The sequence below is a fragment of the Gorilla gorilla genome, chromosome 4, assembly GCF_029281585.2.
Source record: "Gorilla gorilla gorilla isolate KB3781 chromosome 4, NHGRI_mGorGor1-v2.1_pri, whole genome shotgun sequence".
In the NCBI taxonomy this organism is placed as follows: Eukaryota; Metazoa; Chordata; class Mammalia; order Primates; family Hominidae; genus Gorilla; species Gorilla gorilla.
Window position 1 is genome coordinate 161086095 of NC_073228.2, and position 24798 is coordinate 161110892.

The 24798-nt window shown below is 43.1% G+C and overlaps 1 protein-coding gene across 5 annotated transcripts in view; it reads left to right on the top strand.

The window, feature by feature from the left end:
* Nucleotides 1–10594: 10594 nt before the first annotated feature.
* Nucleotides 10595–24798, top strand: part of CYFIP2 (cytoplasmic FMR1 interacting protein 2) — a 134291-nt gene continuing 120087 nt past the window's right edge. The window contains exon 1 of one of the 5 annotated variants that reach the window (XM_019027387.4): nucleotides 10595–10713. The gene's annotated coding sequence lies outside the window, so the exon portion shown is untranslated. Of the gene's footprint in view, nucleotides 10714–10840; nucleotides 11110–24798 lie in introns of those variants that run through there. The other 4 variants (XM_004042898.5, XM_055387217.2, XM_055387218.2 and 1 more) reach the window with 4 other exon arrangements.

A 24798-nucleotide genomic window follows, 5' to 3' on the forward strand; every position in this document is an offset into this window, starting at 1 on the left:
TGTCATTTTAACAAGATCTGCAGGTAATTGTATACACATTAAAGTTTAAGAAGCGCTGTCGCGAGGATATACTGTCTAAGCCAGTTTTGAAGATAAATTTATGAGTTATAAGGTAAGTAAGTGGGCAGAAGTAAGAGAAATACTTTCCAGGTAGAGAGAACAGGAAGTATTGGGAAGCTATTGTCAGTTCACTATTGCTGGAGCATGCGCGCATGCGCGTGCGCACCGTGTGTGTGTGTGTGTGTGTGTGTGTGTGTGTGTGTGTGTGTGTGTGTGTGTGTCTATTTTCTCAGCAAGGGTAAGGATGATAGAAGAGGTGGGTAAATTGAAACTGAATCTATAAATCTAGGAAAGAACTATACTTTAAAAGACCAAGAAGTTGGAATTTCACCCTATAGGTAGAAAAGATGTCATTGCACAGGAAGAGAAGGTCAAATTTGCGATGTGTTTAAGAATATATTCTGGCAGCAGCATAGTGAATGGATTTGAGAAAGGCAAAGCCAGTGGAAAAGAAACTAATTTGGAGATGATCGTTGCCTTGTTCACAGTACCATATTATTTTTCCTAATCATTCACTGTCATCTGTTGTGTGGGTGACATATGGAAATTGTAATTTGGAGTACGTCATTCATTTTAGATAGCAATAAAATAGCTTTCCTTCTTAAAACCCCAGTAATATAAAGGCTGGGTGGTTATAGTTTTGGTGTGCTGAGCACTCTGTGCCTTTCAGTCCACCAAATGCCCAGCTCCATTGCAGGAGCCAGGTCATGAGCCAGTCAACCACTGAGCATGGAAGAGAAAGCCCAAGGCTTCCATGCAGTCCTTCCTAGAGCTCACCTCTGTGCTTGAATCCCACTGCCAAATCATCCACATGAGAAAGTCAAAAGCAGATTGGAGGAACAGATCTGCTTCTCAGAGGATTTTTCCTGCAGACCCTGCTCTTCGCAGAATCTCCTAACACCTAACGCCACCCTTTTGAGGAAAATACAGAAATACCTCACTCAGCAAGAAAGGGAGTATGTGCATCATCAGGTGCAGAAAGAGCTGCAGATTCCAAATTAGAGGGCTTGGGAAGGTGGCCTGGTCAGGAACAGAGGGCTAGGGGTGGAAGCTGCATTTGAACAGTAAGCACATGGTTTTACTTTAGAATAGATATTAATTTGTGTGGGCTTTAATGGGGAAGGTGCTGAAATTTTGGTGTACTGAGGCTCACTTCCCAGAGCCACCCCTTGGTACTAGCACTAGGGGTGTGTGTATGGTTGTGTAAGAGTGTGTCTGCAATGACTTTGAGATTCTCCCCAAGGTACAATGTATAGTTAGTTGGCTTGTAGTATAACAGAGTCATACAGACAATGAGTGGTAGAAGGAGTTTTAGAGTTCATTTACTTATTTCATAAATGGTTACCATTCATCTACTATGGCTCTTTGTTAGGTACATGATCTAAAAAGATGACTAAGATATCTTATCAGTTAGGGACCAAGCACGTCACAATCAAATTAGTATAATTCGAGGAGAGCTTTTTGACAAAAGGACTATTTAAAACTGTGTGGGTCAGTTTAGGAGAACCTTAGAAAGTGGTACAGAGGAAAACCACAGCGGAGCACTCATGCTATGGTTTGAATGTTTGTGTTCCTCCAAAATTCCTATTGAAACGATCTCCAGTGCAATAGTATTAAGTGGTGGGGCCTTTAGGAGATGATCAGGCCGTGAGGGCTCTGCCCTTATGAATGAGATTACTGCCCTTATGAAAAGGTTTGAGGAGGTAGTCCCTTTCTGCCCTTTACCCTTCTGCCATATGAGAACACAGCAACAAGGTGTCATCTATGGAGCAGAGAGCAAACCCTGACCAGATACTGAATCTGCTAGTGCCATGGTCTTGAGCTTCCCAGTCCCCAGAACTGTGAGAAATAAATTTCTGTGGTTTATAAATTACCCAGTCTAAGGTATTTTGTTATAGCAGCTTGAGTAGCTTGAAACAAGTAGTTATCACCCCCTAGGCCTGAAGGGATAACAAGGGAGAGTGGTCATTTAAATATGGAAGGAGAATATTGGAGAGTGCTGCCTTAAAGAACACCTTTAGTAAGGGACAGAGGAAACCCAAGGCAACATCACAGGGAGGAAGCCAGGGGCATCAATACCCTGCCTCACTCTCCTTCCTTTCTCCCATCAACTGGGTCTTCTATTGGTCAAATCCCACTGAATGCAGAGGACAAGGGAGCCCTAGTAGGGTAGTCCATAGAGGTCAGTCTCCAGGACCAGAGCGCAGGGTGAGAGAGTGGAGTGGATCTGGGGAGACAAAGAGAAGATACCTAGTACAGACACCAATCCTTCCTATAAGAGGGCTCAGCCTAGTGAAAAAGCTCAACACATAAACCAATGCAATTGATTCTCATTGCTTGTAGATTCTGTATTGGTAAGTTTGTCTACTGGACAAAATTTGTTTATAACCCCAAAATCAATCCTGGAGGCTTTTCCTGCAGTCATTCATGACATGCCAAAGTGTGGAGCAGTAAAAATTTTGTGTTGCTCCATATACACATTCCCAACCGAGGTCAAACAGAGTGGCGTTCAGCTCTCATGCTGCAAACAAGTGGCTTTTCTCAGTCTGTTTAGTGACACATTTTCTGCGTTTATGTACTTTTTTTCTGGTGATTTTGCTGTTTAAAATGGCCCCCAGCCAGGCACAGTGGCTCACACCTATAATCCCAGCACTTTGAGGGGCTAAGGTGGGTGGATCACCTGAGGTCAGGAATTTGAGACCAGCCTGGCCAACATATAGTGAAACCCTGTCTCTACTTAAAAAATACAAAAATTAGTTGGGTGTAGTGGTGCATGCCTGTAGTCGCAGCTATTTGGGAAGCTGAGGCAGGAGAATCGCTTGACCCTGGGAGGCGGAGGTTGCAGTGAGACAAGATCCCGCCACTGTGCTCCAGCCTGGGCGACAGGGCAAGACTTCATATACATAAATAAATAAATAAATAAATAAATAAATAAATAAATAAATAAAATGGCCCCCAAATGTAGTGCTGACATGCTGTCTAGTGTTCCTAACTGCAAGAAAGCTGTTAGTTCAATAAGTTTAATGAGGGATGAGTTATAGTACTGTTGACTGTGAGTTCAATGTTAATAAATCAATAATATATATTAAATAAGGGTTTTTTTTAACAGAAACATGCATAAAACAAGGTTATGTATTGATCAGTTGACAAAAGGGTGGTGAGCAGGGGCTTGTAGGAACCTAACCCTTTATTTCCCCTAGAAGCAATGGTTCAGTATTTGTTAACTTAGTGTTCACAGCAACTTTATAGAACATAATTACTGAATAATAAGAACCAACTATAATTGCAAAGAGCTGTTGTAGGTTATGCGATGTAGCTATAGTCACAGTACAGCAAGAGCACAGATAATTAAGTAAACACATCTAAGGGATCAGGAAGGGCCTCACAGGGGAGGTGAAGTTTGAGATGTGCATTGAAGGGTAAATAAGAGTTCCCAAAAAGGAGAGGGTCTAGAAGGACATTTCAGGTGGAGAAATTAGCAGGCACAAAAATGCATCTTATTCCAACTTCTTCCCCTGCATTATTTTCATGTTACGTCTAGGACCCTTGAGGCCCAAACCAAGTGCTGGCCACAATCACATGAGAGACAACTGAAGGAGTCAAGCACGGTTGACCTTGAACAACATGGAAGTTAGCGATCTCAACCCCTTGCACTGTCGAAAATCCACGTATAATTTTTTAATGCTCCAAAAACTTAACTGCTAATAGCCTACTGTTGACTGTACGCCTTACTGATAATGCAAACTGTTGATTAACACAATTTTGCATGTCTTATATTTATTATATACTGTATTCTTATAACAAACAAAATAGCTACAGAAAAGAAAATGTTATTTAGAATATCAAATGGAAGAGGAAATATATTTAGTATTCATTAAATGGAGGTGGATCATCATAAAGGTCTTCATCCTCATCGTCTTCATGTTGAAAAGGTTGAGGAGAAGGAGGAAAAGGAGAGTTGGTCTTGCTATCTCAAGGCTAATAGAAGCAGAAGAGGTAGAGGAGGTGGAAGTGGAGGCAGGAGAGGCAGGTACACTCAATGTAACTTTACAGAAATACATCGTAATTTCTGTCTGAATTTTTGCCTTCTCATTTCTCTAAAAATGTTTCTGTATAATACAAATCCTTCTTTCACTATTTGCCTTAGTTTCAGTGCCCACATCATAGAAGGGTCATGTCATAAAAGAAGTCAAAAGTCATCTTGAGTAACCGAAACCCTTTGCCAGATTGTCTAACATCAATTTGTGTTCTGATATTGCCTCTCCTACATCTTCTTCCTCATTGTCTGGCGCTGGTTCAGTAGCACTCAACTCCATCAAGTTGTCATCTTCTGTTAATCCCTCTGGAGTGGCATCTATTAGCTCTTGATTTCTCCAAGATCCATATGTTGAGACGCTTCACACACACCCCTCACCCACCTTTTTACCATATGCTCTATCTCTTTCATGATTTTCTTGATTGGCTCTGCTGTAAATCCTGTGAAGTTATGCACAACATCTGAACACAGTTTTCTCCAGCAGAAACTTGTTGTTTTGAGATTGATGACTTTAATAGCTTTTCCTGTAACAATGTGGCTGGCATCTTCAACAGTGTAATCCTTCCAGACTTTCTTGATGTTCTATCAGGGTTCTCTTTCATAGCATTGACAATCTTTTCCAAAGAGTACCATATATAATGGGCATTAAAGGTCCTTATGACCCCCTTATCTAGAGGCTGGATTAGAGATGTGTTTGGGGGCAAGTAGACCACTTTGATGCCTTCAGTGTTGAACTCATGGGGTTCTAGATAACCGAGGGGCATCCTTTAGTATCAAAAGAACCTTGAAAGGCAGACCCTTAGTGGCAAGGTACTTCCCGACTTCAGGGACAAAACATCAATGGAACTAATCCAGAAAGACTTCTTGTTGTCCGGGCCTTCTTGTTGTACAACCAAAAGACTGGCAGCTGGTGTTTAACATTTTCCTTCAAGGCTTGGGGGTTTTCAGCTTTATAGGTAAGGACAGTCCTGATGATAAGCCTAACTGCATTGCACAAAACAGCAGTTAGCCTATCCTTTCCTGTCTTAAATCCTGGTGCTCGCTTCTTTTCCTTACTACGCAATGTTCTTTGTGGCTTTTTTTCCCCCCCGCAGAATAGGATACTTTCATCCAAATTAAAAACCTGTTCAGGCAATTAGTTATCCTTTCTCCTCCATGATTTTGTTAATGGCATCTGATAACTTGTCTGCTATCTCTTGGTCAGCAGAAGCTGCTTCTCCTGTTACCTTGACATTTTTTAAGCCAAACCTCTTTCTAAAATTATCAAACCATCTTTGCTGGCATTAAATTCTTCAGCTTTAGATCCTTCACCTTTCTTTTGCTTTAAATTGTCATATAATGACTTCACTTTTTCCTGACTTATATTAGAGTCTATGGGTACGTCTTTCTTATAGCAATCTTTATAGCAATGCACCCACCTAAAACCTGCATTTTCAATATGAGCTAAAATGGTATTTAACAAAAAGTGCAAGGTTTTCATACCTGCTGGGAGCCGCAGCTACGGCTTCATGAATTTTCTTTCCTTCTTTCTCTCTTTTTCTTTCTTTCTTTCTACAGTGGTCCTTATGCTAAATTCATTCATCTTAAAATGATGGACAACTGCAGCTGCAGACCTCAATATATGGTACATATCAAGCAATTCAGCTTTTTTCTTGTAATGTCATGACTTTTCTCTGCTTTTTGGGAACACTTTCAGCATCACTAGTGTCACTTCATGTGGGTTCCATGGTGTTATTCAAGGTTTGCTGTATTACACTAAACATGATGAAAAATGTTTCATCATGAGAACCAGGAGATATCACATTTTACTCTGATATCCAATAACTAGAGAGATGAATTGCTCACTCAGAGATGATTAGCATCACACAGCACTTGAAGTGGATACTGGCAACACTTGAGTTCACCACAATAGCAACAAGAGATGGCCACAGGCCAGGCGTGGTGGCACACACCTGTAATCCTAGCACTTTGGGAGGCCGAGACGGGAGGATCACCTGAGATCAGGAGTTCGAGACCAGACTGGCTAACATGGTGAAACTACATCTTTACTAAAAATACAAAAATTAGCCAGGTGTGGGGGCACATGCCCATAATCCCAGCTACTCGGGAGGCTGAGGCAGGAGAATCACTTGAACCTGGGAGGCGGAGGTTGCAGTGAGCCAAGATCATGCCACTGCACTCCAGCCTGGGCGACAGAGTGAGACTCTGTCTCAAAAAGAAAATCATAATAATAATCCCATTTTTGAGCATTTATCATGTACCAGACTCTGCTTAGTGTGTTACATTATCATTTCATATAACCTTCACAAGAATCTAAGGGATATACTTTTTTGTTTTGTTTTGTTTTGCTTTGTTTTGATACAGTGTTTTGCTCTGTTGCCCAGGCTGGAATGCAGCCGTACCATCTTTGCTCACAGCAACCTCCACCTCCTGGGCTCAAGCAATTCTCTTGCCTATAAAATGAGGCAATTTTGAGCAAGTGGTCAGGTTCTATCTACAGAATGGCCAATGTAAATTCTGTAACTGACCATCAAGTTTATCTTTTCCTGCCACCCACATAAATACTTAGAACCAAATGTGTTAGCAAGCTCATAGCAGGTAGAGCTGTGATTGATTTTTGTTGTTTTGTTTACATTTTGGTCTTACGTACATTTGATTCTCCATCTCATCTTTCTACTCTTTTCCTTCTTTTTAAAAAATTTCTTGCTGATTTTTAATTTTTTAACATAATGTATTCCTGTAACTTACATTTAATATGTTTTTAGAATAAGGTAGCATATTAGTAAACACATGGACTTACCTTGGAAGAGGGAAAGTGAGGCTGTATGAGATTGTGGTAAAAAGCATGGGTTTGACTTCACTACCTTGGGCAAATTATTAAACCTTAATTGCCTCAATTATAAAAATGGGAAAAATGATTGTATTTTCCTTATAGAAAAATTACGAAAAATTAAATGAGGTTATGTACTTGGTAAATGTTAGCCATTATTATTTTTATCATTATTTATGTTTTCCCTTCATGCCCATTCCAGATACTTCATTACTGGTGTCTATAAAGCAGGGTCTCCTGATAGTTTATATATATATATATTTTTTTTTGAGATGGAGTTTTGCTCTTATTGCCCAGGCTGGAGTGCAATGGTGTGATCTCGGCTCACTACAACTTCCACCTCCCGGCTTCAAGCAATTCTACCTCACCCTCCCGAGTAGCTGGGATTACAGGCGCTCGCCACCATGCCCAGCTAATTTTCTGTATTTTTAGTAGAAACTGGGTTTCACTATGTTGCCCAGGCTGGTCTCGAACTCCTGACCTCAGGCAATCCACCTGCCTTGGCCTCCCAAAGTGCTGGGATTATAACTTGAAGCTTTTCTAAAACACAAGGTAATGTTGCCACATGGACAACACGTGGGCCACAGCTTTGCAAGTACCAAAGCAATTCTTATTGATATCCTCTACCATTTCATTGCTGATGCACAGCTTGGGGTTGGATGTGAAGAAAATCTGAAGGCAGTAGACAGACAGCTATACATTTCAGTGGCAAAGTTTAAAAATGTCACCTATGGGTGTTCATTCCATCCATTTTTACTGAACTCCTGTTAAGTACCAGGCTCCAAGGATGCAATGGGAAAGCAAGACAGACATATCCCTGCTCCCTTAGATTTTATGGTCTCATGGTGGAATACATGCAAGTGTGTTGACAATTATAATGCAGACTAATACGTGGGGTGATAGAGGGAGCCCAGGCAGCTAAGGACACATAGACAACTAATCTCAAGCTAACCCAGACATGTAGGAATCTTGGAGGAAGCGACATCTAGAGGAATACCAGGAAGATGAACAGAACTTCATCAGGTAAACTGGGAAAAAGTGTGGAATGTGGAGGGAGGGAATGGGGGGACAGAAACTGCCATTGAAGAAGCCTTGCATGTACAAATGTCAAGCACAACAGAGAACACAGCAAGTTTGAGGAACTAAAAGCTGTTCCTTTTAGCTGAAGCACAGCAAGCTTGTTCACATGGAGAGATAGCTGCCAGTTCTTAAAGACCCTCTCCGGCCACTGGAGAGAGTTTGGGCTTCATCAGGGGGCAGTGGGGAGCTAGGGAAGTGCCTTAAGCCTGGGAGGGACGTGCCCTTTAACTCATGTAATTTTCCACATTCAGAGGGAAGTTGGAGAGCATCCAACTTACTTCACTTAACAGGTGAGGAAACAGGGGTGAGGCTCCTTGCCTAAGATCATTCTTCTGTTAGTTGCAAAACTAGGACCAAAAGGCAAGCCTCTGGATTTCCAACACAGTGGCTTCAAAAGACCATACTGCTCTCCTTTATACACAAATAGAACTCAGAGGTCGGAGTTATTTTTGCCTAAGATCTAACCAAATATATATGTAATAGTCTTTTCTGTTTTTAGGCAACTTCTTCCTGAAGGTGAAAAGACAGGGAAGGAACAACAGGGAGAAATATGTCTTCCAAAAAACTATACCATCTGCAATAATATGCCCCTTAGAATGAAAATCTGATTTATTGGGATTCTCATTGTTAAGTATTTGTAATCACTGAACTTGAAATCCCAAGGATCACGGTGGAAAATGAAACATTTTTTAAAAAGGAAACCTCGGTTCTGTTTTTAAACCCATCCTCCACAAACACCCCCACAGCTTTTCACACTGAACCAGGGAAGAAATGTATGTGTGTGTATATATATATATATATATATATGTATATATATATATATATATATGTATATATATATATATATGTATATATATATATATATATATGTATATATATATATATATATGTATATATATATATATATATGTATATATATATATATATATATAAAAGTCATTTTTTTCCGAAATAGCAATTTGAATTGGAATTAGTGATTTAAGAACAAACCACAAGGAATTATGGATTCTGAGCACGTGGGAAATAAGGTGAGATCAGTAAAGGCAAGCAAAGGCTTCCACAAGTCCTTTGCTGGAGCTTGAATAACGGGGCTCCTCCACAAATTGCCCTTATTAGGAACAGCTGAGTGATTAAGTATAAATTTGTGGGCCCTAGGAAACCACTCCTTATATCTACATACACTCCACAATGTCTCAAATGTTTTCAAATTATTTACCCTGTAACGTATAAAGGGCAACTGTTATTCCCTGTGTTGCAGATACAGTGACCTCTGTGGAGCAGAGTGGTGAAGTGACCTGCTCAGGTGTCTCAAGGTTAGAATTTGGTGCAGCCTGACTTCAGCCTGGTCTGAAGGCCTACCAGGCTGGATTTCAATGAGAATTGTTTCTTTCTCTTTTTCTTTTCTCTCTTTCTTTCTCTTCTTTCTTTCCTTCTCTTTTTTCTCTCTTTCTTTCTTTTTCTTTCTTCCTTTCTCTCTCTCTCTCCCCCCGTCTCTCTCTTTCATTCTTTTTTTTTTTTTGAGAAAGAGTCTCACTCTGTCACCCAGTCTGGAGTGCGGTGGCGGGATCATAGCTCACTATAGCCTCAATCTCCCAGGCTCAAGCAATCCTCCCACCTCAGCCTCCTGAGTAGCTGGGACCAAAGGTGGATGCCACCACACCCATCTTTTTTTTTTTTTAAATTTTTAGTAGAGATGAAGTTTCGTTGAGTTGCCCAGGATGGTCTCCAATTCCTGAGCTCAAGCAATCCTCTCTCCTCGGCCTCCCAAAGTTTTAGTATTACAGGTGTGAGCCACCGCTGGGCAGATAATTGCTTCTTTAAAGAGCCCGACACGGCAGATAAGCCTTGAAGAGAAAGGTACCTGTCCTCTCAGTGCTTCCTGTCACCTATTTGTCCGTTAGGCAATTCTTCCAGAATGAAGTTGAGGCAGGCCCCTGTAAAAGAGGCGGCAGCTTCAGGGACTCTTCTCCAGGGAACTGGAAGGGAGCGGAAGAAGTTATTCTTAAGCGAAGGAGCCCTATCAGCGACCAAGCTCAATTGGTGGAAGGCCCCTTCCCCTAGCCCCAGTTGCATCTTCTGTCACTTCACCCAGCTCCTTCTCCTCAGAGCACTTTGGGCTGTAACTGGACGTTTGCTAGGTTAATTTACACCTGTTTCTCCTGGCAGGTGATAAAACTCCAAGGGGGCAGGGACCCTGTCTTTTGTACACTAGTGCACACCCAAGTCCTGGCACGGTACTTGGAACAGGATAGGTAATCAATAAAGATTGGGTTGATAAAAGAGCACTTGGAAATCATGTGGGGCCAATGAGATCCGAACGCGGCCGAAGCTCTCGTCCTCGGGTTGCTGCAGGTGTGATTCCCGGTGATGGAGGCCGTGGAAGAAGCCTTCCCTCCCTTTCCCGCCCCCAGGGCAGGAAGCCTGGGTGCTGAGCAGTCCTCCGAAACCGAGAGGCAGGTCCTGGGTGCGCCGGCGGTACAGCGGGGAGCGTGGAGAGCCCCTCGCCGCAGCCATTTCCTGCCCTTTGTGTGACAGCCGCAGCGGCGAAGGGGCGGGCGCTGGATGGGGGCGGAGCCGCGGCGGGCGGAGCAGCGGGGCCGGGGCGGGGCCGAGCGCGGCGCGGCGGAGCGGGGCAGAGCATCCTGCGCCCCGGCGCGGGGCCCTGCGGTAGCCTCGGGCTCTTCCCCTGGACCCGCCGCAGAGCCAGGTAAGCGGCCCTCGCAGGCCTCGGGCCGGGCACGGGGACTAGGATGCTGCCGGGGACGGGGATGAGGCCGTGAGGATGCGCGAAGGGCCGCCCCCTCTCCCGGCCCGCGGGGGGCGCTCAGCGCTGTGCCCGGGCTAGCGCGAGACCCGGCCTCCGGCCTCAGGCCCCACGCGGCCCCTTTCCCCCTCGGACCCACCGTGCGTCCCGCGGCACGGACCCTCTACCCTGGAGGCGCGGGCACATCGCGGAGCTCCGGCGCGGCGGCGGGGGAGCCGCAGCAGCAGGTGCGCGGCCTGGGCCGGAGCCGCCAGCCCGGGAGGAGGCGGTGCCAATCTCAGGGACCGGAGACACCTGCAGCGGCCGCGAGCCCGGCAGCGGCGACATCCTCGGGTCCAGGTACTGCAGAGCGCTGGCCCCTGCCTCTGCCGCCGTGACCACCATCACCTCCCCCAGGGCCAGCGAGAGCCGCCTGGGCCCGCCTGGCAGCCGCCTCGGGCACACAGAACGTGTGATGGGTGGGGCGAGGGGCGCAGCGTCGATGTTGAGGGGCGGAGGGCTTTGATGAGAGAGGAGCAGGTCTGACCCGCTTGGAAGCTTTCTGGCCTACACTAGCATCGCTCACCAAGCTGGCTGCGGGCACGGTGGAAGTGGGGGAAGGGGATGAGTGGGCTGACTCCTGGGGGAAAAGGTTGTTTTTTTCTTGAGCTCTGAAGAACCAGGAAGATGCTTACCTGTCTGTTGTGGCGTCTACTTTTCAGGACAGCCCTACCCCTCACCCCAAAGAACAGCCCACCTATGTGCAAAAGAAGAGGAGGAGGTGCTCTCTGCTTGGGGATGGGGGCAGGTAGCATGTTCCACAGAAGTATGGCCCTCTATATCCAGAACCCGTCTGGAAAGGACACTGACAGCCCCGGTGCCTCCCCAGCGCAGGGAATCTGATTTTGGCCTTTGCTTGCCTACTTTCCCCAGCACAGTGGAAACACTCACCAGGGCTGATGAGCCATCAGCTGTCCTTCCAGCTAGGCCAAGAATGGGACAAGGATCTTTTTCTGCTAGTTCCTGGGTGCCTGTGCCCTCAGCATGGGCAGGGAGACGGAGGCAGGCCTGCTGGCAGGAGGGACAAATCAGGAGAGTGTCGGTTCCTGTGTTCCCATTTCCTGCCTCCTGTCTGTGTCCCAGTTAGGGCAGTGGGTCTCACCTTACTCTTGGATACAGGCTGTGCCAGCAACCTGGGTCCCTGAGATCTTAGAGGGCAAAAATCAGGTCCATATCTTTGGGCAGGCCTGTGAAGGCCTTGATGGTTGCTTTCTCCACCATTAGACCCTCTCTCTGTGGCCCTCCTGGTGGCCTCCCACCTCCACTTCCATACAGTGCCCTGCCCTTCCCCCAGTCTCCAGTGTCAGAAATGGTTTTCAAGAAAGGAGCCAATGATTGTTTTTATCTTGAAGAGCTAAATACAAAAGAAGTTCCCATTTGATGCAGAGCAGGTGCTTTACAAGTCATTTGACCGGAAAAGAAACAGAGGATGGAGGCATTTTAATGGGAAACAAAGCTTTAATGGGAAACACTGTAGAAATATTTGGTATCACTAATGGTGGAATTTCAAACAGTGGGCTGGAAGTGGAGGTGGGGAGCTGGGTAGTTCTTTTGGGAACGGGTCCCTGAAATGACAATATCTAGCAGCTGTCAGCTCTGTATTTGGCAAGGGCAGCTTTAGCCCTGCAGGCAGGAATGCTGTAAGAGCGTGTATGCATGCATGTGCATGCGTGCATGTTTGTTTGACTGGTCAGGTGTTACTGTCACCAGAAGGCATTTTTTGAGCACCCAGTGTCCACTTTCGGGATGAGAAACTTGTGTACACAGGGTTCCTCGTTGGCATTGGCTGCCCTTTGCCAAGGCAATTATTAGACCTCAAGAAGATAGTGTTGTTGCTTACAAAGTCAGTGCCTCTAGCTAGTTGTGCGCCCTGAGCCTCTGGCTGGGGGCATTAGCTCTCTGCTCACTAAGCTTCTTTATTATATTTCCTGGCCAGTTCTGACCGGTTCTGTAGGCACCCAAGGCTGCCTTGTTCAGTCCCTGCTGGAAAATGAAAAAGGAAAAACTTGCTTTAGGCATTAGGCCAAGAGTCGGATGTACAACCCAGTGGGGTTGGAGAGTTTTACTCAAATCAGATGCTGGCCCAGAGAAGGAAGTAGACATGAATTCAAAAACCGGTAAAAGGCCCTGGGAGAACACTACATGACCCCTCTGATAAATCATGCCTTCTCTGATGTTCAGTGGCCTCTGCTGCTGTCATCAACCAGAAAGCTGAATGAGATGATGAATAGGCTACAAGCTAATTAATGGGAAAAGCGCTCCTGGAAAACAGTACGGGTCCCAGTCCCTATGTTTAAGGATTGGACTACACTCTCAACGCAGCTTCTTTGGACCACTGTTGGCCCCAGGGGTCCACCAAGAGCGTCACAAAATGGCCTTTTGTAGCCTCCATGTGGCCACCGTAACAATGAGTCTATTTCTTTACTGGCAAGTATTAATTATTCACTTGTAATTGACAAAGCCAGACATCAGTCACCTCACTGGAGTCTTTATGAAACGCTTTTGGTCCTGTCATTCTGAGGAGCAAAGCCATGCCTAGGGTCCAGGGGATGGCCCCTGCATCAGTAGTGAGATGGTGGGAGAAGGGGGGCAGGCTGCTGCCTTCTTGGCAGTGAATGGAGGCAGGGGAGGAACTAGAATATCTTTGGATGCTCTTACTACCCGAGGGGTGCATGAAAGTGCCGAGCAGAATGCTTAGCACATAGTAAGTACTAGCATATTTATGTGTTTATTGTTATAATGTATTAATTACATAATCATTAAGAATTTGGCTCATGTATGTAATCAACCCTTGGCTATTACCAGCCCCTCTCCCTCCAGAGCTTTCCTGAATTTTGCTTTTTTGAGGGAAGTTGGTCTCTGTGACCAGTAAACCCAGCCCCAAGTTTACCGGCCGAAGGAAGGGAAAGTTAAGAGTGATAGGGCATGAAGTGAAAGGCTTCAGGTGGGAAGTGCTCTTAAGTAGCACAAGGGAGGTGGGTGGAACCTGAGTAGGCAGGGAGAGGTGGGAGGGAACAAGCCAAGCAGAAGCCCAGGGCCATTCTCACATTTCAACACTTAGAGTTAAGGAAGGGCCTCTTCCTCTGTGAGAATTCAGCATTTTGCAACCATCCAAAAATGTTGAGGGCATGCTTTGCTTCCAGGGCAGACAGAGCAGCACAGTGAGCATGGGACACAGTATCCCTGACTTGCTGTGTGCCCTTAAACCAGCCACTACCTCTCTGACGTTCAAAATTGAGCAATGGAAGGCAGCCTGCCCAACTGTTACCTGCCTGTCATCATGAAAGCCTGCGGATGAGGTAATGTCTGTAAATCTCAGTCTGAGAAAAAAAGACCATGGAAATAGAGAAGGAGCCTCCTGAATGTGTGACTCTTTTGGGTAAATGCCCTCCATTCCTTAAGAAACAATTTATTAATTATATATTGTGTGTCGCTTTAAGAAGATGGATCTGTGGCCTCTCTGTACTGTTGAGCCAGTGGGAAGCTTAAAGGCACTTTGTGATTCACAGATTCTGTCAAGGCCCCTGGATGGCCTTGTCTGTACAAAGACACTTCAGAATTCAGTCAGTGGGTATGGGACGCCTCCCAGGATGCAAAGAGCTTAGATATTGGCTTTCTAGCCGTGGGCATTATGCTAAGGGCTGTGTGTGATGTACCTCAAAAAATAGCCATTTAAGCTATACTTGGGCCCTGGCAACAGAGGGTGCAAATTCTTGAAAGAAATTGTTTTGAGAAGGCAGAGCTTGAGTTCAGGCAGAATTTCTTGCAGGGATCATTCTGGTTGCGTGGCATTTTGATAGACTTTGGGCAACTCAGATACAGGCAGTGAGAGAGGGAAGTAAATAGGACCTTCTGGCGAGATGCCTGAGAAAGACCCAGTGATGACTTCATCAGTAGACCTATTGATTCTGTTTGCATCATTATTTGGTCATTGTAGAGCAATGGTTCTTAGGCTTTAATCTGTAGGTAAAACAGAGGTGTGTTTAGTCTGTCCATGTTCTATAGTCTCTGTTTTCTAAGTAAGGCAGGAGGTGAGGTCCTCTGCAGGAAATAAAGGTGATGGACTGGTTAGGAAACTTCAGGAGACTTCAGGGTTTGGAACAGTTGCCTCTGTGGGTGGAATAAGAAATCAACTGGGGAAGAAAGAGAGAATTGTCTAACTTCACTGAAGGCCTGGCTGAGATCAAAGAGAATTTGCAGGGCTGACCCTCAGAGAAGACATGCAGTAACTCTTAAGGAATATCCGAGAACTATTTTTGATTTGTGCTTTTAAAATATGATGCTTTAAGATTTGTTTTGGCAAGATATGAATGGCAAGATAAGAATTCAGAACTAGAGGTCAGCCCCCTATCTCCAATTCTGTTATACTTCCATGTGGGAAAGAGAAATGAGGACCTGCTTCTTAGGGTTTGAAGTGGAAACTATACAACAGAAGGATTTTCTAAAGAACTCTCCTCAGATTCTTATATTGACAAGGCAGCCTTGGATATGGGACCTTAGAGAAGCATGATATTTTAACTTTCTTGTTAATTTTTTTAAACCAGAAGTTAAGAATTTTGGTCATTGGCTCATGCATTCAACAAATTATTCATGAAGTATTAATTAAGCAAGTAATTCCTGGTGTGTGCCTATCTCTGTGCTGGTTGCTGTGGGTCAAACTCAGATAAGATGACTATCCTTGGCATTCTTAGCAATCCAAAGAATTAGTGAAATATAAAGCAGTTTGTCGTGCAGTTAAAAACTGTGAACTCTAGACTGTGAGTGCTAAGGGAGTGAGAGAAATGAAGGTCATTATGGGGCTTGGCTGGTCAGACCTTTGTGGAAAAGGCATGTCTTGATGTGGGCCATGATAGATCGGTAGCATTTGAGAAGGGAAGAAGACAGTCCATAAGGGAGTGGAGACAGTTTGAGCAAAGGCACAAAGGAAGACTATCCTTGGACAGGTTTATTATGCCCTGTATACCTTGGCCACAGAGAATGGTCTGCATGATCCTTAACACGTGTCTTTAAGGAAGCCCTTTGGATGGAATGTCTCAACTGTAGTCACGGTCATTTGCTTTAGAGTTGGGAGGGTCCTGAGAGAGGCCCAAATCTAGTGATTCTTAACTGGTTGCTGTTGTGGTTTTTTTAGTACACAAAATGGACAATGTTGACATGCTGAACACATCAGCCCCCACAGCCAACCCCCCAACTCTGCTCCATTCCTGCCACTCAAGGGAAGAGATGAACATGCAAGCAATAATATCACACAGAGATCTTGAACCCTCGCCTCACATACAATAAAATGTACCTTGTTTGCAAACCTCAGTGCTTAAGCTATTATTAGCACAAGTTACCCGCAATAACCTTCACAAGGCAGGTTTGGACATCATGGTTGAGAGAGAACCAAGGCTAACCTCCACATTTTACAAACAGAGAAATTTGCCCTTTTAGAGTGAGTGAAAATGTGATTTGGGGGCCTTTGTCTTCATACTGAGCCATGTTCGAGTTGTAGTTTCACATCGATGGAGCTGAGTTCCACGTGCTCCGATCTGGTGGCCAGACCTGAAGCCCTCCTCTTTGTTTCCGTAGCAGATGCATGGCTTCCCTTTGTGAGTTTTAGCAGGTGCATCTGAGAGGCAGCTCCTCTCCCCACATAAGTGTCATGTTGGTGTTCCTCATATGACAGCCCCAGGGGCCCAGCAGGAGCAAATCAGCAAGCCACCTTGGTGGCATGACTTCCCCTCCTGAGAGCATGAGGCCGTTCCCCTGAGCTGCTGGTAGCTGCCTGGTTTGGTGTCACCAGAAAGGCCGCCTCAACCCTAACAACACAGGAAGCAGCTGGGCAAAATGGCAAACGAAGGGGCAAGCCCTTTAGCCCCCACCAAGATCTTTTTCTCTGTCTACTCATAAACAACAAGGAGGATAGGCCTTCTCCAGTGGCCCAAGTCGAGGCTGACTTGATTTCTCGGCTCTGACTGCAGGTCCCCTGTGTGGAGATAAGCTGCAGGTGATAGGGCCTCTGGTTCCAGAAGACAGGAGCAAGGGACTGAAACAACAAAGACCACCTTGCCAGTCAGTGCTGGGTACCGGCCAGGTGTCTGAACTGCTAACAAGGAGACTTTGGGTGGTTGTCTTCTAAAGCAAATTATTAAATTTTGATCCAAACGATATATACAAATGTTTTAAAAAATCAAATAGTATTGAAAGCCTTATAATGAAAAACAACCATCCAGCACCCACCCTCCCCTAGAGGCTGCCACTTTTAACTCACTGTTTCTTCTAGTAGCTGCCTCCAGATCTCTAAATGATATGCTTACACTGCTGTTTCTTGATTTGTCTATTCTGCACGTTATCTATTTACTTCCTGCTGTGATGGATGGAGATTTCGCTTTCTTACACCATCTCCCTCCCTCCCCCCCCTGCCCCCGTCTCTCAAGATAGGAAGAGCTCTATTTTAACCTAAATCAGGTTTAAAGTGTCTGCATTATTAATATATATAAATGATGATCACAGACAGCCAAGTAAAGTCCTTTGATTATATTTCCTTTCTTAGAGGGCTTTTCATTTCGCTGCAGAATTTTTGTTGCAATACTTGTCTTTTTCTTTTATTTATCTATTTATTTATTTTGAGATGGAGTTTCACTCTTGTTCCCCAAGCTGGAGTGCAGTGGCGCGATCTCAGCTCACTGCAACCTCTGCCTCCCAGGTTCAAGCAATTCTCCTGCCTCAGCCTCCCGAGTAGCTGAGATTACAGGCGTGTGCTATGACACCTGGGTAATTTTTTAATTTTAGTGGAAATGGGGTTTCACCATGTTGGTCAGGCTGGTCTCAAACTCCTGATCTCAGGTGATCCACCTGCCTCAGCCTCCCAAAGTGCTGGGATTGCAGGCACGAGCCACTGTGCCTGGCCCTGTCCTTTTCTTTTAAAGCTCTGTGTCATATGAGTTATTCTATTGCAGTCCCTTGTCTTCTCAGGAAGTGCAGTGTTAACCCTAGCTCCACCCCTAACTAGCCCAGTGACCTTGCACAAGTCCCTTCTCTTTTCTGAGCCTTGGTTTCCTCATCAGTAGAAAGAGAGCTAGGCTCCCTTCTTGTTCTCATTCTAAACCTCAGAACCTATCACCCCACCCACCTCACAGGCAGTAATATTATTACTCTTCAGATAATATTATCTGAGGAATCTTTACTCCAGGGTGGGGCAGCCCCAGGACCTGACAGATGGCAGAGAAACCAAAACAGGCAGGGGCAGGGGGAGGGAACAAACAAGCTAGCTGGGCCTGCCCTGTATGGTCTAGTTCACCCCTGCAGTTTAGGGGGCTGCTCTGTGGGGTGGTATGGTTGTATCTATTACTCTTCCTCCCCTGCTATCCCCGTTGGTTTTTGCTCTCCACAGCCTCTGCTTGTAGGGGCATCATTTACAGTCCCCAAACTCCCCAAGCTCCTACTCCACCCCCAGCTCTCTTTGTACCCGTTCTGCTTATGTTACACTGAAAGTTTCCCAAAAAGTAGTTATAAAAATACTAACTTTTGGTAGCAGCTTTATTGAAATATAGTTTGCATACTGTACAATTCACTCATTTAAAAAATACAGTTCAGGGCAGGCACGGTGGCTCATGTCTGTAACCCCAGCACTTTGGGAGGTCAAGGTGGGTGGATCACCTGAGGTCAGGAGTTTGAGACCAGCCTGGCCAACATAGCAAAACCCTGTCTCTACTGAAAATACAAAAATTAGCTAGGCATGGTGGCAGGTGCCTGTAATTCCAGCTACTCGGGAGGCTGAGGCAGGAGAATCGTTTGAACCCGGCAGAGGTTGCAGTGAGTGAGATCATGCCATGGCACTCCAGCCTGGGGAACAAGAGTGAAACTGTGTAAAAAAAAAAAAAAAAAAAAAAAACCGTTCAGTGGTTTTTTAATATATTCACAGAATTGTACAACCCATAATCATAGTCAGTTTTAGAGCATTTTAGCACCCCAAAAAGAAACCTCATGGCCTTTAGTAGCACCACCTATTTCCCCCAACCCCACCCCTTGGCAACCATAGATTTGCCTATTCTGGGCATGTTTAATAAATGGAACAATACAATACGGGGTCTTTAATGATTCGCTTCTTTCACTTAGCATAATATTGTCAAAGTTTATTCATGTTGTATCAATATCAGTACTTAATTACTTTTTATGGCTGAAAAATACTCCATGTGGCTATACAATTTTTTGTTTATCAGTTGATGCATATGTTAGTTCTGCTTTTTAGCTATTACAAATAATGGTGCCATGAACATCCATGTACAAGTTTTTGTGTGGACCTGTATTTTCATTTCTCTTGGGTTTATGCCTAGGAGTAGAATTGCTGGGTCAAATGGTAACTGTGTGTTTAAAAATTTGAGGAAATACCAGTCGATTTTCCAAAGTTGTGGCACCATCTTACATTCCCGTTAGCAACGGTATTCCCAGTTTCTCCACATCCTTGTCAACACTTGTTATTGTCTGTCCTTTTCATTATAGCCATCCTAGTGGGTGTGAAGTGGTATCAATTTGCATTTTCCTAATAACTAAGGATATTAATCTTTCTGTGTGCTTATTGGCTATGTGTATATCTTTGGAGAAAAGTCTGTTCCTTGCCTGTTTTTAAAATCAGGTTCTCTTTATTAATGAGTTTTAAGAATTCATTTTTTAAATTTATTTTTATTTAAAAAAATTTTTTTGTAGAAACAGGGTATCACTCTGTTGCCCAGGCTGGTCTTGAACTCCTGGCTTAAGCGATTCTCCCATCAACCTCCCAAAGTACTAGGATTACAGGCATGAGCCACTGTGCCCAGCCAAGAATTATTTACATATTTTATATACTTAGCAAATACATGATTTGCAAATATTTTCTTCTATTCTGTGGACTTACTTTCTTGATGGTGTCCTTTGAAGCACAAATTGTTTTATTTTGATGTTTAGTTTATTTTTTATTTTGTTGCTTGTGTTTTTGTTGTTATTACATAATTCAAGGTCACAAAGATGTACTCTTATGAGTTTTATAGTTTTAGCTCTTACATAGATCTTTGATCCATTTTGAGTTAATTTATTATATATTACATTATTTATACCTCACACCATAAAACAAATTTTGCATGTGGGTATCCAGTTGTCCCAGAATCATTTGTTGAAAAGAATATTCTTTCTACATCTCTTGTCAATTGACCATAAATGTGAGGATTTATTTCTGGATTCTCAGTTCAATTCCATTAATTTATCATTGTTCATTGTCTTCATGGTAACACCACACAATTTTGATTACTGTAGCTTTGAGTATGTTTTGAAATCAGGAAGTGTGAGTCTTCCATTTTTGTTCAGTTCCTCCCACCCCCAAGATTGTCTTGATTATCCTGAGTGAGTCCCTTGAATTTCCATATGAATTTTAGGATCAGCTTGTCAATTTCTGCAAAGAAGCCAGATGAGATTTTCATAGAGATTATGTTGAATCTGTAGGTTAGTTTGGGCAGTATTGCCGTGTTAACAATATTAAGCCTTCCAGCCTATGGACATGGGATATCTTTTTATTTATTTAGGTCTTCTTTAATTTTTTCAACAAGGTTTTATTGCTTTCAGAGTGTATGTTTTCCACTTATTTTGTTAAGTTTATTTCTAAGTATTATTTTTGATGCTACTATAAATAGAATTGTTTTCTCCATTTTATTTTCATATTGTGCATTGCTGGTATATAGAGATACTACTGATTTTTGTATGCTGATATTGTATCCTACAAACTTGCTGAACTTGTTTATGACTTTCAATAGTTTTTAGTGGATTTTTCTCGGATTTTCTATATACAAGACTATGTTATCTGCAAATAGGGATAGTTTTACTTTTTCCTTTCTAATCTAGATGTCTTTTATTTAATTTTCTTGTGTAATTACCTTGGCTAGAACTGCCAGTACAATGTTGAATAGAAATGCTAAGAGCAGACTTATTTGTCTTGTTCTTGATCTTGGTGAGAAAGCATTAAGTCTGATATCAGCTAAGAGTTTTTTGTGGCCACTTATTGTCAAGTTGAGGATATTCTCTAATCCTAGTTTTTTGAGTGTTTTTATCATGAAGGCGTTGAGATTTTGTCAAATGCTTTTTCTGTGTATATTGAGATGATATGGTTTCTGACCTTTATTGGTATAGCTTATTACATTAATTGATATTCTGATGTTAATGTTAATCCAATCTTAACATTCCTGGGATAAATCTCACTTGTTCATGATGCATAATCTTTTTTATGTTTCTGGATTCAGTTTTGTTGAGGCACTAACTTTTATCGAGCACTTTCTACCAGCCAAGCCATTTACATGGACTAACTCATTTAGTTTTCAAAGCCTAAGAGATAGGAACTATCATTATCTCTTATACCAAAATGAGGAGAGTGAGGCTCAGAAAGGTTATGTGACCTACTCAAGGTCACACAACTAGGTATTGGCAGAGGTAAGATTCTAACTCAAGCTATCCAGTTCACCTCCACACTAAAATGCCTCTCATGTGGATATCAGTGGTGGACATGGGATGATTTTCAGATAATACCCAGACCTGTGTTTATGTTCATTACTATGTTTTTTATGGCTCCTCTGTTTATGGCATATAATATTAGTTTTCTCTCTGTGATTGTGATATAAAGCTTCCTTCTAAAATAAAAAGTGGCAAAAAAGAGAATCCCTAGAAAAAAATATTAAGTAAGAATTATCCTGGCAGTTTATGAATATGACTATGTATTCTATGCTGATTTAAATTATCTGTGTGGGTTTTTTTCTTTTTCTTTTTTTTTTTTTTGTGACAGAGTCTCGCTTCATCACCCAGGCTGGAGTACAGTGGCTCGATCTCAGCTCACTGCAACCTCCACCTCCCAAGTTCAAGCAATTCTGCCTCACCCTCCCGAGTAGCTGGGACTACAGGTGCGCACCACCATGCCCAGCTAATTTTTGTATTTTTATTAGGGATGAGGTTTCACCATGTTGGCCAGGCTGGTCTCGAACTCCTGACCTCAGGAGATCCGCCCATCTTGGCCTCCCAAAGTGTTGGGGTTACAGGCGTGAGCCACCGAGTCTGGCCTTATCTGTGTAGCCACCGAGTCTGGCCTTATCTGTGTTATTAATAGTGAAGGAGAAGGAATGGAAAAACTAGAAGTAAGGACATGGCCAACTTCAGGTCGTCTCCTCTCTCCTGTGTTGTCAGGAGATTGAGGTGTGTTCATGAATTCTTTCATTCAGTACTTCCCCAGTGCCTAATCTGTTTGCGGCACTCTGCTAAGGTCTCTGCATTTTCAGTGATAGGTAAGAAAATGGTCCCTGACCTTGAGGAGCTTTCACATGCATGGTTCTACTCCAGAGAGGGCATGTTATGTTTTATTTCATGGGCAAACTCAGATTGATTGCTGGTGGCTTCCTGGAGCTCAGTATTTCATGAGGATTATGAAGCTGTCTGTGGACTTAGTGGAAAATAGAGTCATTACCAATTAGCAATGTCTGTCCTGGCATGGGAGGAAGAAGTAGCAGTATTTGGGTTTTATTCTGGGGCCAAGAAAACATGATAGAGTGCATTCATACAAACCTGGATGGCATAGCCTACTACACACCTGGGCTATATGGTATATAGCCTATTGCTCCTGGGCTACAAACCTGTACGGCATGTTCTTGTACTGAATACTGTAGGCAATTGCAACACAGTGGGAAGTATTTGTGTATCTAAACATAGAAAAGGTACAGTAAAAATATGATATTATAATCTTATGGGAACACCATCGTATATATGATCCACTGTTGACTGAAGCATCATTATGAGGCAAATGACTGTAAATTTTTTTAATAGGAACAACCTAAATCTCCCTTTTATTTATTTTTATATTTATATATCTATATAATATTTTCTTTGTACTAATATATGTATACATATGTGTATATATATGTATATGTGTGTGCAGTATGTTTGTGTGTGTGTACATATACTTATATAGCCTCTGGCTGGAGCACCATACGGACATGGAAAATATTTCCTGGCCTCTTGATGTTCATGAAACACAAAGGTGACAATTACCTAATCTTTCTAGCTTGGCAGAGTTGTGTTCTTCTTGAGGAAGGAAAAAGCAGCCAAACTGGGAAAAAAATATGTTTGGCACCTTTCAAAAAGGTACAAAACCAGGTGTGGTCTAGAAGAAAAGGCATAGAATTGGGAGTCAAGGTATCCTGTTTCTACCCTACCTCTGCCACTAGCTGACCATGTGACCTTGAATAAAAGTGTTTACTTCTCCATAACACAGTGTCCTCAGAAACACAGCAAAAATTATACCTGCTGAATTGAATTTGCAGGATAGTTGTGATTGAGAAAATCAGTGTGAAAGATCTATAGAACTGAGATATTAGTGTAATAATAATAAACCTTCCTTTTTTTGGTAGGAGAATTGTTGCAGTATTTAATTCATCCTCCCTATTGAAAACAGGCCACAGACTAGCGAATGTTAAACAAAAGTATGGGAGGCCATTGTTTAAGACTAAGCTCCTGTACTAGGCCCCTAAAAACCAGACCAAATCAAAATGGAGTCACTCATGCTAAATGCCACTCTCTACCTGAGTCAGCATAATAAGCAAGTCCTCTCTGCCTTAATCCTTACAAAAAAGTAACCTGAAGTAACTTGATGTTAACTAATCATTTATTTTTCTATTGTTGTGTTTCCTTTTTCCCACCTTACAAAACCCACGGTTTTGCTATTGCCCAGTGGGAGCTTTCATTCTATTGTATAGAAAGGAGGTGCTTCAATTCATAAATCACAAATTAAGGACAATTAATTCTATAAATTTATTGTAATTTTGTCTTTTGACATGTCTTTGCTGGCTACTGCGTTAAGTATTCTACATGCTGTAGTTATATAATCAAAATAAACATTGGGGACAGACACTATTGTAAATTGTCACCCTTACAAGGTAAGGAAACTGAGGCTCGGAGAGGTTAACAGGAACATGCTATTGTTTATATAGCTCATAAGTGGCAGATGACAGATTCAAACCCAGAACTCAAGCTTACTCACTACACTAGCCTAATATTTCACTTCAGTAAAAAGTCTTAATATTTCATTTCTTTCCAGAAAAGTCAAACAGATAATGACAATGCAAGTATTTTGCTTATAGAGAAGCAGGGTTTAAGCTGTGAATGTCAGAACCTGCATTTCCAAAGCCATGTTCTCCTGGCGGTCATCCTGCATTTATGGGACCCACCCCCCTCTTGCTTGGGGTCTGTCAGTCATGTCTGCCTGGGGGGGCACCTAAAGCCCCCCTTCTCAAAAGCAAATTGCTTGTGTGCCCAATGTTACTATTACTTTTGGTGAAACCAGGCCACTGACTGAGTTTGTTATCAAGACACTGCATTTAAACCCGTCATGAATGCCCCCCACTGAGAAGTTGCAGCTGTGTTTGGTAAATGATGCTCCCAGAACACTGTTAACTTTTAAATATTTTATTAATTTCTTTTTCAAAATGATGAAATGGCCACATGTTCGTAGACCGACTATAAAGAATCATTCTCACTTGGAAGATTGCGTAACAGGCAGGACACTTGGGCAGGAAAGAAGTACGTTCTTATTTTCATTTATACCTCTGTTCAAATTTCCAGAATATTTTTCCTTTCTGATTGATGTGGATTTGGCAGTGCCTACCAGCACTTGAGCTAAAAATGTCAGATTTCCTTCTCCCTTAGACACTGAATGATCTACCAATGCTCATAGAAATCCACTATAGAAGTTGTGTTTGCCGGGGGAGAAGAAAGATAGCATTAACATAAACAGACTCCTAATTTATCTGCTTTGTAGGTTGTTCACTTACTTATTGATTCTTTTCAAGGGATGTTCCGGGGTACTATTATGCTACACAGGAAAACTTAATGGTTATTCTGGTAAATGAGTATTTTTTTTTTTTTTTGTGATGAAGTTTTGCCCTTGTTGCCCAGGCTGGAGTGTAATGGCATGATCTTAGCTCACTGCAACCTCTGCCTCCCAGG